This window comes from Cydia pomonella, chromosome 13 (assembly GCF_033807575.1).
Source record: "Cydia pomonella isolate Wapato2018A chromosome 13, ilCydPomo1, whole genome shotgun sequence".
Classification (NCBI taxonomy): domain Eukaryota; kingdom Metazoa; phylum Arthropoda; class Insecta; order Lepidoptera; family Tortricidae; genus Cydia; species Cydia pomonella.
Genome location: NC_084715.1, coordinates 10,397,097 through 10,412,795, shown reverse-complemented (window position 1 = coordinate 10,412,795; position 15,699 = coordinate 10,397,097). Strand labels below are relative to the sequence as shown.

Sequence of the window (15,699 nt, the reverse complement as noted above, 5' to 3'; positions counted from 1 at the left end):
GCTTGTTTCCGATTAAGGACTTACCGTTGGATATTTGTATGAAATGTTTTCAGACGTAAAGTTTTGTGAATTATTAACTTAATAGACAGTTATTATAAAAGTTACAAAGACATATTATTTCTTTTATGAAATGTTTTAAGACAAGAAGTAACTTGTTGTGTAGCAAACTTTTCTTGGTCTGACTCTCACTACATAACCAGTTAAAACGTAAACGAAAAAAAAATACTACGTCGGTGGCAAACAAATATACGGCTCGCCTGATGATAAGCAGTCTCCGTAGCCTATGGGCGCCTGCAACTCCAGAGGTGCTACATGCGTGTTGCCGACCCTAACACTCCGCACCCTCGTTGAGCTCTGGAAACCTTACTCACCGGCAGGAACACAACACTATGAGTAGGGTCTAGTATTATTTGACTGTGGTTTTCTGTAAGATGGAGGTAATTCTCCAGTTGGGCTCTAAAATAGGTAGTTTGTATAGTTACAGTTAGTGTTTGGTAGGAACACAGTCTTTTGAGTCTAAATGGATGAACACGACTCGTTTTTACGAGACTCAGAGCTTAAAATAACTTCTGAGTCTTTTAAGTCCCGAGTCGAGTCCTTTATTGAGTATTTTTTAAGCGCAACTAAAAACGACTCGAGTCTCCGGATAAAGACTCAGTCAACAATTGTATAGGTTTTACCTAAACTACAGTAAAGGAAATATACGTTATTGTATGATATATGTTATGTAGATCCATGAATTTTACATAAAGACAACGCATTTCGAAGATATTTGTAAAAAAATTACAAGTTCTACGAAAAGTACTCAAGTCTCTACAAACAACTCGGGACTCTAATAAGTCGAAAAGGACTCGAGTTTCGTCTTAATTATAAGAGTCTAAAAAACTGAGTCGAGTCTTAAAGCAGAGGACTCAATGGACTCGAGTCTTAACCAACAGCAACACTAGTTACAGTAATAGGAAATAAAATCTGGAATATGTATTTGAGACGGTTTAAATACAATTTGTGATTCTATTTTAGTTTAGAAACTAATCATGAATGTATGCAGGATAAGTAAATTACGTATCACGAACCACAAACTCAGTGTCAGAATCTTAACCAGGAGCCAAATCCAAAAATGACTTTTCAAAAGAGTGCGGCAGCGCTTCCATTTTTATTCATACTTTTTCTCGCAAAACTCTGGCAACTACTGTAAAACATTACAGGATACATTCATATTGCCTTAACGTTCTCCGTGTGCTACCTGAATTCAATTTCGACTTTACAGATTTATGTGTAGCCATAAAAATGCTTGAAGCACATGCTGGTATGCTTTGTTTTTGATACGTCATTTTGACTACGATCTCGGAGAAGCTTCTGTTTAAATTCCTGTTACGTTCTTTATATAAATGGTTACTATAGTGAACGTTTATGTATCCCTAGCCACATACCGAATACGAGTAGGTAAAACATATTATTATTTATAGCCCTAAGATAGGTAAGACATATTTTTTTAAAGTATTGAATAAAATCTGTTAAAAATACCAAGGATAATAAATGAATATACAAATAACCCTCCCGTTTGTTCACCATAGTCGGATGAAAATAGTGTAAATAAAATAACAAGCTATAAATTATTCTGTATATTTATGTAAAAAGTGTTAATTATACTTTATTATTTTTCCTATTTGGTCGCCGCCTACTCTATGGTTGTTTGGCTGTCGATAATGTTACATATGTCATGAGAAAAAATGAAATACAGTAAAAAAAAGTTTATTTAAAATAAGTTTATCAAATAGTGATATTTCTGTACCTCTAGTGTACATTTATTCGATAGCGAAACGTGACGTACGCGTTTGTCAATTCTCATTTTGTATGGGATTTTGCGTTTTCCAAAACGTCCCACTTAGCGCACTACTCCTAAATCCCGTATAAAATGAGACTTAACGCAAACGCGTACGTCACGTTACGCTATCGAATAAATTTAGACTAGGGGTTCTGATTTAGTTTACACACAGATAGACGAATACACATATAATTTAGTTAATTTTCGTTTCAGATATAGCAACGCATTATTTTTATTTGTCTATCTTATTAGTGGTAAATAAATATCTTATATATATAATAAAAATAAGAAGAAAAAAAAAATTCAATGAAAAATAGGTAATTAAGATTAATAATAAGGTATAATATACAAGAGTACATAAAAATGGAACCCCTATAACTCAACATAATGGCAGGTTATGACATGGCTACCATATTACAAATTGAGATGGCATACAGGGAGAAAACAAGTCACATGTTGGCTACGTTACAAGATGTTTCCGAAGAGGCTACCTGTTCGAATGTTTCCATTAGATTAAGTTTCCTACATATAATGGCATATACAAGTATTCTTTTATTTAGCGGATGTATTAAGTTATTTTATAAATTATGTTATGTTATGATTAAATCCTATCAATCTGTTAAAAAACTTAAAAACTCCATATTTTTCAAGTCGAAATGCCAGTGACATTATTTCGAATTTGATAAAGTTGCCACAAACTTGCGTGAACACGGTTCCAACAAAACACATTTACAAACAAGGACAGGCGTCTTTGGCGGCTCAATCCAATTTCCTGGGCGTTCGGTAGCGAGTGCCACGACAATGTCTCAGCACCGGGACTGTCGCGGTTATGGGATACAATAATGCGCCTTGTGTAGTTGTAACTGAATTTAAAATACAACATTTAATAACTAGAAAGTTTTGCCTTCACATTAAAAAAAATTACGGACTGTAGTCATATGAGTCGATATTGATGACCGGTTTGGCCTAGTGGGTAATGAACCTGCCTACGAAGCTGATGGTCCCGGGTTCAAATCCTAGTAAGGGCATTTATTCGCGTGATGAGCATGGATATTTGTTCCTGAGTCATGGATGTTTTCTATGTATTCAAGTATTTATATATTATATATATAGTTGTCTAAGTACCCTCAACACAAGCCTTATTGGGCTTACTGTGGGACTTAGTCAATTTGTGTAATAATGTCCTATAAAATTTATTTATTTATGACACATTTACACTGGGCGTATGCGTTTAAAAAAAAATCATTTGACCGATTTGCAAGACCGAAGAGATCCCATAAGTGGTCCGTGAACAAAGCTTTGTACGGAACACTAAATAGTACATTACGATACAAGTGCGAAAAATAGGAAATTCGAAACGAGTGGCGATAAATTAAAACACGACCGAAGGGAGTGTTTTAAATCGACACGAGTTGCGAATTACCTATTCGCACATGTATCGTACAACGTTTTACAGTACATATGGCCCTTTAAATGTTCGACACAGTAACATAATATGCTACTTCTCGCACTAGTGCTATAAAGTAGCCCCATATGTACTGTAAAATTGTTTTCGTGGAAATAAAAAGTCCAACTTTAACGTTTGACTTGTGATGGTTATTAGAATTTTACGATTATTGTATTTCTATTTGTACAATAAAATATAGTACATACTTTGTTGGCTGGATAAGCAAATAAAATTCTCTCTTTATGGATATCGGGTCATATTTCCTATCATTTTATTGGGAATACAATGAAAGGTCAGTTTATACTAGATGGAATATAGAAACAAAGTGGACGTCATTAATAGAAAAGAAATTCACAATAGACTTCAGTGTCCTTATATTAAGGATGGTACATCGTTTAATGCATGAGAGACCTACAGGGTGGCCTAAAACACGTTGACAAAAATTTTCAGCGGAATCTTGTTGATAATTTGAACAAACGTTTGCGTTTGTGTATTGAGTGACTAAAGGAGAATATTTGGAACATACGTCTTGTTTTAGTAAAATTATTATTGAAATATTAAGTTTTAATGATATTTTTTAAAAGATATGTACCGAAATTATAAAAATATTCTTGAATAAATGTGTTAACGTATTTTAGCGTTAACCTGTATTATGAGGTTCTTCTCCAGATTTATCGCTTTTTGAGTTATTGTCTATCATAATAATATTCACCTGAAACTTCCCGTTGCGCTTTAAACTCTTAAGATCAGGGATAAACTGTATTTTTAAGCATATTTTTATAGTACAATTCAATTTCTTTAGCTTTTGCTCTCGACGTAACAATGTCCCGCATTACCCACTACGAGGCAACGCGACGATACTTGCCTGGAGATACTGCTATTTTAATAATGTTCCTTGCACGTGAATGCGATATTATTCCCATAATGTTTCTAGTGTACCTGTATGAAATTTATTTTCCCAGATTTATGTCCGGCCGTAATTTCATTCACATTCACTGCAATTCTGGGTTTAGTTTTAAATAGAATATCATCTTTTTTTTAACAAGTCCTCATATCTGCAGATTAAAGACGTGCCAAGTTGCATCAACTTTTCTCACGATCTGACCCATTTTTTAAAACCAGTTTCTTCCGTTATCGTGGTATGTAAATCATTTAAAATAATATCTTAATATATTCTGAAAAAAGAGCCAAGCGAAGCCCAAGGGCACTACCTCAGATCTCATATAGAGCTAAGCTTCTTTCTCTAAATGCCCGTTGCTCTACAAGCCCTTACTCGACAAACTCTACACCTTAGTCAAAATATGTGTTTCGTTACTACAAGAACTATTATATTTATAAATGAAACATTGAATATTATTTTACCTTACGCCATATTGTGGCGGTAGCAAAACGGCCAAGCCACATATTTTGACTAAGATGTTCACTAAAAAAGAAACAGAAGAAAAGCCTCGTATTTTCGTTAAATTGCATATACATATATGTCAGATATTCAGCATTATGTACACAGGCAGCGCAGCGCTAGTAAAATAAATAGGGAAATACATACGCAAAAATATAAATGAATCATGCTAAAACCAATACGTTTTGTATACCTACAAATACAGATATTGATACACCGCAGTCCGTTGCCGCAAACAGTTTGAATTGTAACATTTATTGGTTACCAGGTTTCAGCTACTGTTATCATAACAAGGAACAACAATGATCCGAATAAACTACTTATTGTAAAAGTTATTAGTAATAAAGTTCTGCTGATTTTGATATACATAGTTATAGAAAAATAAATAATTTATTCATAAAAAAAGAAATTTAAACAGAACAGAAAAACATAAAACGGAGAAACTGCCACTAAATGAGACTACTTAGTTACGTGCTATATATGTGAAACCCAAGAGAGAAGTTATAATTATTACCTACTTATAAGGGAGTTTTCTTGTTTATTACAGTTTGTGTTGCAAAATTTCAGTTAATTCAACAGCGTTATTTGAAAGCTTCCCGAGAGTTATAGTTTTCTAGAAAATATATTTAAATAATAAGAAATAAACATCGAGGAACAAACATACACAGATCTACCCTGCCTCAAAGTAAGAAAAGCTTGTACTATATGTCCTATAAGGGAACAATATAATATGATATTTAAAATACATACCTCATATGTGCCCATATATGAACTGGAAAAGAACTCGCTCTTACTCATAAAAATAGTAAAAGAGAGAGCCTGTAACCTTGAATAGTTCAAAGCAAAAACTATTTCTGAGCATATTATATGGGTTCGACACGTATTACAATACCCATAATTCAAAAACAAATATTTTTGCCATTGACGCGATTTTAAGATAGAACCTCTAGCTTGGTAAGCAGAGTAACAACTGACAAGTAATAGGTAAATATTACACATAGTACAAGCAGGAGGCCATTCAATAGACATAAAATATAACAAAACTCACAAAGGGGCCAATTTTTTTTATTTTGAGCGCTCGATTTCGTCATTCAAAGTCAATTTCGGCATTTAAATCCTACTAAAACGAGGTCAATATCACTAGATTCCTAATTTCTATCGCATCTATTTCGAAATAACATTTCGACGTTTGGCACAGATTATCAAGTGACGATATCGAGCGCTCGAAATTCAAAATTCGGTGTAAAAGGAAACATATTCGCTGTAACCTTCAATATCATGCTTGGAAGAAGGGTCAACGACATCAATGTGTCAGGCGAAGGTTCAAAGAGGTTTCCGTCGTGTCCTCACAAATCTTACGGAACGTTGGCCATAACTCAGCTTGCCAAGTCGTAGAGCCAACAGACTTTTGTGCCAGGTGAATCGATCGGTTGTACTCTATATTTTGCGACGATGCGATTATTTTTTAGCTGTTGTTTGTCTGCTTACAAATATGGAGGTCAATTTGATTGTACACTTTGACATCCAAATTAAGTCATATTTTTATCACTTTTTGCGTGCCTTTTTCTTTGTCACGTTTGAATTGGTCTGCTGGGCTTGGGGTTTGATCATAGATATAACAAAGTTTAATTTTTAAATTACATTATACTAATTACGTCGGTAATGTACCTATGTAATAACGAATAATATGAGCACGGAACCGTAACCAGGGTGTTATTTAATTTAGTTTCGCCAGCCTAAAGTAAGCAACTAATGTTGTGAGTAGTAAAAAAAAACACGACTAACAATTATAATTACGAAACCTCAAAAGAGGAAAGAAAAAGCATTTATGAACATGCCAATTTTATGTAGATACTTTACATAGTTATGATTTCCAGAAAAAATTAAAATATTTTAAAATAAAAAATTCCAGAAAAAAAAATATATTTAAAATATTTAAAAATAAAATAAAAAAATGTAGGAAAAAAATAGCTTTTTCTATTTAAATCGCAACAAATAATTTCGTTAGGTAAAAATGCTATTTCCTTAATAGAACAACGATAATCCAACCAAAACACAAAGAACATTTAGGCCCCGCATACGGCGTGTCGCTGTTTGCGAAACCAGCGATACTGCGATCGACTGGCCTCATTGTTTGACGCGTGGCATTGTGGGGGAAATGTCATAGGCTGTGTAGCTTGTACTCGCTTTGTTTATCCACGGTTTTTATGGAAGTATGTGTGAAAGGCTTATTTTGTCGGCCTGTAGTTGTAGGCTACATTGGGTTTTTGTGTTTTCGTTTTACCTTTATAAAATGATTGGCGCGCCACCGTATTTGACAACATAGTAAATGTTGATTAGTACTTGGAACGAAAATTGGAATAGCGGACCTATACCTACAGTTTTCACTGGTTCTTATCAAATTATAGAACGGATATTAAGTTTTAATTTTACCTACATGGAGATAACGCCGTCCTCGAAACGTCCGATCTAAATTTAGAACTTTATACGTGGTCTTTAATAATGTATGAAAATTGTGATAGCTGAAATTTATTTATTTAGTGGTTCTTGCCCTACTGTGACATTTCAGCTTATAAATTAGGGCTTTATTATGGGCATTATAAAAAAAACTAGTTTATTTACCAAAAAATGTACAAGATTTCCTTAACCTATGACTGCCACACTAGGCTATGCCTGTGTTGTGGAATTGAAAACAATACTAATTTGAATTACATCCTACGCTAAAGTTTTGGTTTTATAATAGGTTACTAATAGTAAAACATTTTTGATAATAATAACAGGCTTAAACTAAATAGGAACGATCACAATTTAGGTAGAGTAAAGTTATTACACGAATTTATATTATTAACCGTTGTAGACAGCAATTGTGTGTGTGGTGTGTTTGTGGTGTGTGTGTGTTTAAGTGTGTAATATTACTAAGCGAAATTGAAGGCAAACTTTACCGCTAACAAAGCCTACCGAGAAGTTAAACCATTGATTTTACCAATCATTAACCTTCATTAGTTGTTCTGTTTCATTATAACTAAGATGTTTTAACCAAGACATAACTGTTGTTTTAGCTTCACCTGCATTATAGTTCTTAATATCGCAGTATTTATTTACTTTATTATATATATGAGGCAAAAGGAAATTTTGAAATCTTTTCGCAAAAGCAGTGTTTGTCCTGGGAACAGGCAACTAAAAAAAAAAAATATTATGGTCTTAAACATAAGTTTTTTATATTGTTTAATTAACAAAATATTCTTTATTGTGCACCATACAGTTAAAAATACACCGAAAGCGAAATACAAGCTTAAGACTACCTACTCTTACCTAAGAACAGGCGGTTGTATCGCTAAAAAGCGATCTCTTTCAGATAACCAAGACAAGAGATAATTAACTTATCTCTTGTTGAAATAAGTAATTATAATATTCCGTTTATGCATTTCATTTCGAATCCGACGAGTGACTGCGAAACATATTAATGATTAATGTTTTTTTTGTGCTAATAAATTCTTCTTATCTTATCTTATCTTATTTTATCTTATCTAGAATTATCTACTGGATCATTAAGGCCCATTTTGCCACTTAGAATTTTCCATAAGGTGCAGGCGTCATCATAACTAACCGTTAACGCAGTAGGATTCTATAATCGAGAAATCCGTTTTACGGAGTTCATATAATCTCCATATCTATTGCATTGGATTACATAAGCGAGTGACTCTGTGCATGTGACATAGATATTTTATAAAAATGAATCGCGTTAGGTGGTGCATGACTATCGTCCATTATAATGGCCTAAATCTATTTTTATAAAAATGCAACTCTCGATAAACTATTCTCACCTTCAGTCTAGATGTGACTGTGACTGTTACGGTTTAACAACAAAAGGAACTGATCATGTAATCAGTAAAATAAAATACAAAATACGCGCGCTCTGACAAACTGTTTTATAAAGAAAAGTACCCACGCGTCTTGTGAAATGGTTTGTATGGTTTCCATTATGTTTGTGTCCTTGGCATGACATGAGCACCTTTAATTTAAAGTAACTGCCTAAGTAGCAGTAAAATAACTAGCAAGACGAACACAACTTTCCGTCATGTTGCAATTCTATTTATGATTCTAAGAATGAGATACGATAACGATAAGTTCTGGTTTAGATAACCCTAATTTGCCGATTCTGATATTTTGCCTAACGAATATATTTTGTATTTGATAAGATACCCTGTACTTGAATAAAAAACTACGTTATTGATTTATTTATGAAAATTGTGAAAATGAGAATAAAGCGGATTCATTTTCGCACCAAAAAGTTTTAAGTTCTATAGTATTATTCTTACTTTTATACCTTCGTTTGTTTTGACTAAAATAGAAATTTCAAGGATCATAGGTAATATATATGAAGCTAAGACCTACCGTTTAACTGATCTTAACGTTAACCCTTAAAGATTATAACAATTTTTCCATAAAATATTTCATGCGAATAAGTTTTTAATTCAATTTACCAAACACTACTAGTTTGTAATTAAATATGCTCGAGCATAAACGAAATACTTGTCCAACTACCCGTAATATTCTCCTTCGCACGTTGAAAAACTTTACCTTTGCACGTCTATACCCAGCCCAAGTTGGCAGCCTAATGGGAACGTAGCCAGGTAATTTTGCATCGTTACTAGTTTTGTTACTACCGTTATGTGGTTGCTAATAATTGTGCATATGTACTAAGACATAGTTTATGAACAATAGTGGCGTTTGGCGTAGTGTTTTTTGAAGCCTCTTTATTATTTTTCAACTGAAAGTAAAGGTACATATTGTAAAAATCACACCAATTTGATTTTAATACCAGTGCATGCAAACACGAAACCATGCAGCCCTGTTTAACACGAAGATGAAAAGACGTCTTTTGCCGTCAATATGACGAAGGGAGCAACTGATATGAAGTAGAAACCGAGAAAATAAATATTGATACTCCAAAACTAATACTTCTAATGTAACCGTATAAACAAGTTTTAAACATTACTAAAATAGAGTTAAAATATTTTACTAAACAAAATGAAGTGTACAGAAATCATAATTCATGTAAACTTAGTAAAAATATATAAGAATAAATATGGTGGTTATAATGACAGATACCTACTATTTAATCAAAGTGTTTGAACTTGTTGCCATAGTCACGGACGGTAGTGGTTGTTTGCGCGTTTTTCAGTATGTGCTGTTGACAAATCACCTTTATTAGGGTTCCGTAGTTAACTAGGAACCTTCATAGTTATACCATGTCCTTCTGTCTCTCCGTCCACGGCTTTGCTCCGTGATTCCTAGTGCTAGAAAGCTGCAATTTGGCATAGAGACATTAAGGAATCATGGCAACAAAGTACTTATAATAAAAACTGCAAAAAAACTTTGTACGCACCCTATGGTGTGGAATGTCGTTGGATCGGTATTTTAAAACGTATAGGTACCATTTTTTGATAAAGTAAATATTTTCGGAAATTATTGCTGCGAAAGAAAAAAAAACGTTCCCCCTTCCCCTCTTATTTAGAACCGTGGGTCAAAAAAATATGAAAAAAAACCCGCGAAAGAAAAGCTTAATAAAAACTTTCAATGAAAAATATAGCAAATATCGGGTTCTCTGTTTGTAATCGCTGTTTTTTATATACGGGATTTTGCATGTTATCGGCTACGCTCGGAAGTCGTAGCGCGCTAGCACTAACGGCCCGATTCGAAGAATGATTAAGACACGTTTCAAATCTTGAAAAGATCTTTAAATTATCGATACCTAAACGACATGTCAAAATTGACGTTTATTTTGATTCCGCTGGGATTCCAATAAGATCTATCTACGATATTTCTAACGTCAAAGTGACATTGGTTGCCCGAATCGAGCTGCTTCTGTCAATTATACGATATACAAACGATATCTAAATAAGAACTTATCTAAACTAGAACTTATCGTTATCGTATCTCATTCTTCGAATCGGGCCGTAAATGTGTTAACACATTCACAGCTGAGCTATGGTCGTAGCGCTACGCCGTAGCCGATAACATATGTTTCCTGGTACGTAGAGGAAGTGCTTCGTAGAGGCAAAACGACAACGTGTCGTGATTAACGCTGAATGGGTTAAGTAGGCTTTATTAAAATATTATCCTCAGGTACCTTATAAAATTTTATTTAGGTCGCTTTTTTGTCAAGTGAAAATCATAATTATTTATACTTCCCCGATTTTGTAAGTAGACTGTAGGCTGTAGGTGCATACTATATCGTAATTTTCATAAAAACCTTTTGCACTAACAATAGAGCTGAAACTTTATTTGAATTCTTTCCCTAATCTCCACATCAGTCGAGAAGCAATCTTAGACCCGTCAAGGACTTAAAGGGCTAAAGGTCAGGGCAGACACATTTAAATCTGCCCTAGTCAAACAACGCAAGGCAAATAGTAAGAATTTAGTTCGGCGAATTGATGGTACAATGGAAAATGTAGCAGTTTTTCAGTAGGCGGATTTTTTAGATAGATTAAAAAAGAAATGCTTTTTTGTCGAGAGCCGGTAAGGATTTATAGTAACTTGCAATAAATTAAAATCGTGACAACATAATTAGAGTCTTTTTAAGTATTAATATTGTTTTTTTTTATACGACATTGTCGATCACTTGCGGTGAGACTAAGCGTATTTCGAGATGCAGGCGACGCAGTTCCACGCAGCGCAGGGCAGAGCAGATTTTGTAAAGTATGGAACGTTCTTTAGCTATGCACGGTGCAGTGCAAGGACGTTCTAGTTATACTTTAAAAGAAGTGCTCTGCACTGCGCTGCGTGGCGCTGTGTTATACCTGCGGCTCAGCATACGCTTAACCAGTCAGGTCACCTGATTAGTGTGCGCGAAATAGAATCATTGTGGTGTTATTAGGCATCCCATTCTCACTTATTGGTGAGCGTGAGATACCCTGATAAAATAAATGGGCAAATTTTTATTTACCTAGTTGTCAGTTTTTAATTTCTCTCAAATTTCGATAAAATAGGGTGAATATATAGTTTCCTAATCAGTAGGTACAATATAAGCACAATTTCAGCGTATGTCCTACAAAATCTTCCCCCTGAGTTACGAAAACGTTGGAATTAGCATAGCTCAACGGATAATTACATACATTTTTTTCGTCCCGAATTGGGGTTTCCTGTTTATTTCGCCCAGAATTAGGAGCAATTTAAAGAATTACCAAGTTTTTTTTTGTCATTTGATGAAAAAAAACCGTCAAAAAATAGAAATCAGCCCAAATAAATTGTTAAACGGCCCTGGCGGAATCGGCCCCCTGGGAGACCATTAGTTTTTCATCTGATTGACGAGACTCTTAGAATCCCATTAAGTAGTTGTTGGAAATCAGTTGGAAACTATGTTTTTTATTACAGAAATATGTTTTTTTTTCTAAAGTCAAAACATAAAGACAAGTGATTAGGTTCCATATCAGAAGGCACGAAGCTCATTTGTTAAAATTATTTTGGTCCGGTGAAGCAACAGTTGCGGGTTCGAATCCCGCTCGGGTCACATAGTTTTTCAACATACTTTAATAAAACTGCTCGACAACGACTCGTTGCGGGTGGCCGTTGCTCTTCGTTTAAGCTGCGATGTTTGTGAACCACATCTATGCATCTGCGGGCCTATGGTGGAGAGCAACGGACACCATGCCTTGAGCTGTCGCCGCTGCGCGGGGAGGTTCCCACGGCACCACGCGTTAAACGATATTATTCGAAGGGCACTGTCAGCCAATGTCCCTTGTGTGTTGGAGCCGCCAGGCCTTAGTCGGTCGGATGGTAAAAGGCCGGACGGTTTAACTCTAGTGCCGTGGGAGAGGGGTAAGTGCCTTTTGTGGGATGCCACCTGCGTCAGTACGTTCGCTGCCACGCACCTTGGCCGCACCGTGCGGTCGGCAGGAGCTGCTACTGAGCAGGCAGCGTCCCTAAAGAGGGACAAGTACTCGGGGCTAGCAAGGTACTTGTTTGTTCCCCTTGCCGTGGAGACGTCAGGGTGCTGGTGCGCGGAGGCGAAATCTTTTCTTGAGGAACTGGGGCGGCGCTTGCAGGAGAGGTGACTCGACCCCCGCTCCGGGTCGTAACCGCGCAAAGGTTGTCCATCGCGGTTCAACGCCGAAACGCAGCGAGCGTGATGGGCACCTTTGCGTTGACAGCGATGCGGGGTGGGTTGTTTGACTAGTTTTTATAGGTTAGTATAGGTTTAGTTTTTTTATAGTTAAGTTTATTGTTAGTTTATTTTTAGTACTTAAGTATTTTTTATGATTTTATTTTTAACTTTAATAAAATATATAAAATTGTGAAAACAGTTTTATTGCGCGTTCAAACGCGCAATCTTGTTGTAGTGTGTATGAATGCTAGGCACATGCGCCTTTGCATTGTACGTTTATGGGAGCCTGAGTACGAGCCACAGAAGGAGCGATAATATATATTAATATACCGTATGAAACCGACAGATATCTAATAGCATAGCTAATCATCAAACACGCCAACGATACCAAAATATATATCGGTCTATCTATCATCTACATTGTAAGAGAGATTAAGTATACCAAAATATATCGTAATATACCAAGCTGTATATCGCAACATACAACGTATTTTAAGATGCCTTGCCATAAGATATCGTAAGATACCAAATTATATATTATAGCTTCGTGTGCGGATTCTGTCAAATGGTACGTAAAATATATCATAAGATATCTTTTGGCATATTATCGCTCCATCTGTGACGGGCTTAATCCTTACAATAAGCCTTTATCGGGATTGCAGTTTTTTGATTTTCTTTAAAGTTGTATGCAGGTATCCTTTCGATAATTTCTTTCACTGAAAAGTGCTAATCCTTATTCCAACTTCTCTACTAATATTATAAAAGCGAAAGTAACTCTGTCTGTCTGTCTATTATCCCTTCACGCTTAAACCGCTGAACCGATATAGGTAAAGATACGGATCAGTTATTTTATCAATCATCATCATCACCATTTCTCGCAGACAAAGTCGCGGACAGAAGCCATAGTATCTAATAACCGAAAACAGTAAATGTGTACAAAGGCGAACTTATCCCCTTAAGGGATCTCTTCCGATTTGGAAAGCAAAAGAAGCTGTAGGTAGATTTTTTGTAGATACTTGAAAAACTTCTGTATAAGTTCGGTAACCGACAAAAACTAGGAACTAGGATAGGTTAGTCATTTATGTTACATTATTTATTTACGCCCTTCACCAAAATATTAATTATTAATTTATGTACATTAATTTTCTACCCTTGATGTACATCAAAGGGACCTATTTGTAACCTGTAATTTGAAACATGGGTACTGTAACAGAAAGCAATTACAACAAATTAATGTATTAAAGCGAGCTGTAATAAATTAGTTACCTCACAGTTGAAACTGAATTACTGGAAACAGAAATTCCATGTTGGCACTCGCAATTCAATCGTCTGTTATTAATTACGGCCACTAACACAAGCAAACGTCACATGGATATTACACCATGTCAGATATTAGTTCATTAAACACACTGCGGCTCTACGAGTACAACATCCCGCTCACAGCCGTCCCTCAGTCATTTGTATCATTAATACATCAATGTTCAAAAATTAAGTCTTTACAAAACTGTCTGTTTCGTGAACAAAGGACGTCATCTTTTAACGTACCGTCTACGCTTTTTATGAGTGACATTCACAAAGGGTCCCTTTTATTCACATCTAACAAAAAATAACAAAACGCCACGAATCGTCGCCGGCGCTATTGTCCGATAACGTAGGCGGAACACAATGTGCGATCGTCTTTGCTACGGCGTAGCGCGTCACGGTGCCGCTACGGGCGGCTCGCTACTGGCGGGGGCTACAACGGCCCGGACCGTCCACGCACACAGCCGCATCGAGCTCGCGAGCTCGTCTGTACGCCCCGACTCACTCACACATATACACCTATTACAACAACTCGCGAGTGGAAGCAGGAAAGTAGCATTTTTGGACTCGTAAATGATGTACACACTAAGGGTGATTTACTCACACACATGCGTGTCCAAAGCACAAGTTTGTTCATGCCCATACACATAATTGCGATTTAAACTTGTAATCCCTAACGATGATTTGAATTTAAGGGATTTTGTTTACCCTAGAACTTTCGGTATTCCATCGGTTAATACGATACGTGTATCTACTTGTAGATTATCGGGCGACGCAGCTTTAATTTTCGTGTCCGGGCGCCAACGATGTAAAAATAAAGGCATATTTTTATTAACACTATGAGACAATATTGCTTCCAAAGAATCTCATTCAATTAGACTACCCTGCAGATTTTCCCTGATGGAAATATGATTACTAAGGTTAAGTTCTTCGCTGATTGGTCTATAGTAAGGCGTAGGATTATCCAGGCTCCATCAACAATATTGCAGGCTTATACAATATCAGCAGGGTGCTAATAGCACTCGGACTTGTTTCCTTCCCATCTTCCAATAATAGACCAAACTTGTAATAACCTATCTGAAACAAATTAATGATTTAAGTGGTTTGCCGCTTAACCTCGAATCTCAACTTTAGCGGTCACGTGAAAACAAGTGAAATCGTGCGATTGTAAGCTATAAACACATACGATATTAAGAGCTGTATTTTAACGTATCGCCACATTTTATATGTTTATATTGTATTTGATATTGTATTGACGACCTTATGTTGTTTACATTGACATCTGTTTTAAATTTAACTTGATTTATATTTAATTGAATGATAAATTTCCTTAATTCATGACGATCCTTATTGAGGGAGAAATTTTATTTATTTATTTTTAATTTTTTTACGATGACGATGGTGATGACAAAACAAACATGATTTTGACTTGATGCATATTTATAGTGTATTTTTTATAATTTAATAAAAAAATCTAAATCATTAGGGCAAACCAAGGTGACTCGGATCACAGGGCAACTCGGATCGATATTAAAAATTCGTTGGTATTTGAAATATTGCATTGATTTGAACGCACTATAACTGCACCGTAAGTCTCTCCTCTTGCATACTCTGCAACG

General features: G+C 35.5%; 1 protein-coding gene across 1 annotated transcript in view; it reads right to left on the bottom strand.

Annotated features, from left to right (window-relative positions):
* The window catches only part of LOC133524181 (uncharacterized), a 67,844-nt gene extending 52,520 nt beyond the window's left edge, over positions 1 to 15,324 (bottom strand). Inside the window, exon 1 of the mRNA XM_061860052.1 lies at positions 14,045 to 15,324. The gene's annotated coding sequence lies outside the window, so the exon portion shown is untranslated. The remainder of the gene's footprint in view (positions 1 to 14,044) is intronic.
* Positions 15,325 to 15,699: the final 375 nt, after the last annotated feature.